The sequence below is a fragment of the Myotis lucifugus genome, unplaced genomic scaffold, assembly GCF_000147115.1.
Source record: "Myotis lucifugus unplaced genomic scaffold, Myoluc2.0 scaffold_761, whole genome shotgun sequence".
NCBI lineage: Eukaryota > Metazoa > Chordata > Mammalia > Chiroptera > Vespertilionidae > Myotis > Myotis lucifugus.
In genome coordinates, this window is record NW_005871809.1 from 43,185 (window position 1) to 46,326 (window position 3,142).

A 3,142-nucleotide genomic window follows, 5' to 3' on the forward strand; every position below is an offset into this window, starting at 1 on the left:
CCAGCAGGGGGAGCAGTTGGGGGCACCCAGGCCGGCAGGGGTGACAGTTAGGGGCGATCAGGCTGGCAAGGGGGGCAGTTAGGGGTGACCAGGTAGGCAGGCAGGTGAGCGATTAGGAGCCAGCGGTCCAGGATTGTGAGAGGGATCCCAGATTAGAGAGGGTGCAGGCTGGGCTGAGGCCCCCCGCCCCCATGCACGAATTTCGTGCATCGGGCCTCTAGTAAACTATAAGCTGCTTGGTTCCAAATATCTCTGTTGCATCAGAAAGAATCAGAATGTCCTTGATTTCTCCATTTCTAAATGGGAAGAATGCAGGTGTGGCACATTTTAAGATCAGGCAGGACATGGCTTGACTCTCATGACCTATAATAAAATCCACTCAATTCTGCTTTCCAAGTGGAGGCCTGTGCATAGGAAGCTTCTTCCATAGAAAACATCAGTAAATAAGAAAATATTTTCTTCTATGCAGCCCTATGTCATATGCATAATCTCACACATTCTCTCTCCCCTCCCCCCCCCTCACACACACACACACACACACACACACACACACACAATCTCTCACACACCTCAACTTCAAGATTTTCAGTTAGCAATTTCAGAATAGTTTTTTATCTTTAATATTCATTTAATTTGTCTTTGCAAATAAATGTTTAACATTAGTACTTAGAGTATAGGCAGGCATATCTTCTGAAATATACTTGCTGATTATTATTGCGATTTTGTATTTAAATTGCAGGGTTTATTTATTTATTTACTTTCTTAATTGCAGTTTTTATTGCAATTTTATTTTATTTAAATTCCTCCCATCTGTGCTCAACTCTTTGCTTTGTACATGGGCTTCATTGTTATTTACTTTTATCTCTTATAGGTTTCCAGGGAATATATGAATTCTATTAAGAATCTTTCATTAAACCATACTTACCTATGAGTTTATGTTTAATTGTAGGGCATGTACTCTCAGTATTGCAGCAAATACTTTGCCAGTAAGAGTTTGCTTTGGAGCCGGGCCAGAAAGCATGCCAAGTTAGTTGCTTGTACTTTTCCTATAAGCACAGATCACGTAGGGAGATTTTAGACTTAAAAATATGTCATTTTATAACTATGTAGTAGTCTACTCTGAAAAGGGCAAGAATAAGTCAAAATTTATAATTTGGTTAATTAAAGTCTACGTAGCCAAGGAAAGAAAAACAGATGAATCCCTAGAAAAGTTGAAGAATTCATCTTTTTTTTAAAAAAAATTAACTCTTAATATTCTGAATTTCCTTGTAATGAGGTGTTGTGTTTTGTTTTTATGTTGTTTTCATTTGTTGGCACATGGCCTGTGATTTGATGCTGGACAGTTTAGCATAGAAAAATGGAAGGTTTTCATAACAATCACAATTTCTCTCTCTTCCTACCTCTGACCCTGTGCCCAGCCATGGTGTGGGGGGCACTCCATTCTCCCATACATTTGAGTTGCCAGGGAGAGCCCCTGCCGGCTGGGACTGCCCATCCTGGCAGGCCGTCCCTCATCAGTTCTGGGTAGGGCATCGGAAGCCAGCTCCGCAAGGCACACACTCACCCCTGACCCCTGTCCTGGAAGCCCGGGCCCATTTGGGCTGTAGGCTAAAATATTTCACACTTTTAATAAGTAATACTACTACAAATGTTACAGTGTCTGCTTGCAGAGGCTTTTGATTTGTTTTGCAAACTGAAGAGTTAAAATCCTGAATAAAAACAACATATTGTTTTAATGTTCCCACTGATTTATTTGTTAGCCGCAGAGCTGCCCAGTGTGCCCGGGGTCCGTGTAAATGTCTCCCCTCGGAGGTGCACGGCCTTCCCTCCGTCGTGGTTTCTGTGATAACAGGTAAGAGACACAGATGAGAAGACGGACAGAGATCCTGGAGGTGGGCTTTGACCAGGGAACATCGGTAGTAACCCTGCAAAACATGCGTGCGCCAGGTGTTGAGTACTTAACTACAACATGAATCTTTACTGACTTGAAGAAAAGCACACGGGTAGTTTTTATGTAATAGATCCAGAAGAACCTCCAGGCAGGCGGACAGAATTCCCTGGCCCCACAGGCAGGCGTGTCTCCTCGAACTCTGCACCTGGAGCAGCAGGGCTGGGGGACTGCACCTTGCCCGGCTCCTCAGGGACTGCCCTGTCAATATTTACCCGGTTCGGTGCGCTCGCTCCTTCTCACGCACGCATCTCTGCCTGTTCTGCACGCTGTGGAACTGTACTCAGGTACCAGCTAGTTGCAGAAAAAATTATTTCCACTGAAAGTGAAAGTCTTTACATAGAAGCATAGAACAGACTGGGGAATCTCCGAGGGAAGGCGGGGGAGGGTGGGTGTGTGGGAAGAGATCAAACAAAGACCTTGTATGCATATATGCATAACCCATGGACACAGACAAGGGGGTGGTAAAGGCCTGGGGTGGGGGATGGGGGGCAGGGAGGGAAGGGGGGTGGGCTAGAAGTGGTCAATGGGGGCAAAAAGGGGAAAATATGTAACACTTTCAACAATAATGATTTCATTTTTAAAAAAGTGAAAGTCTTTAAAAATTTATCTAAAGATGTGGAGAAAGGGAAGCTTTTTAAACAGTCATTCAATGTTTAATTCATTTAAATGTTAATGTTAGTTTCCTCAATTTAAATGTTAATTTTAAATTATTAGTTTATAACAATTTATCAATATTGGTTTGTAAATTATAACAAAGTACCACACTAATAATGTTAATAATAGGGAAAACTGTGGCCGGGGCTGAAGGGCCCTGGGAGAGGAGGGGTCTATGGGAAGTTCTGTCACTTTTGTGTAATTTTTTCTGTAAGCCTAAAACAGCTCTAAAAAAATGAAGTCCTTTAATTTTTGTTAAAAACAATCATAGGTATATTTTATATATTTATTTATATGTAAATATGTATATATGTATATGAATATATATATACTATATATAATCAAATATGAATATATGTTTTATATAAAATAATTGTCTCTAGACAAAGGTTAATTTATGGCGGTGGCTTAGGGGAATGGATAACTGGGCATTATAACAGGATTGTATAAAATTTACTGTTTGCGGTGCACTTGGACTCTAATGGGATACGGTACGGGGCCGCACATGTGAAATTTGGTTAGAAAGTGGCGCCATCT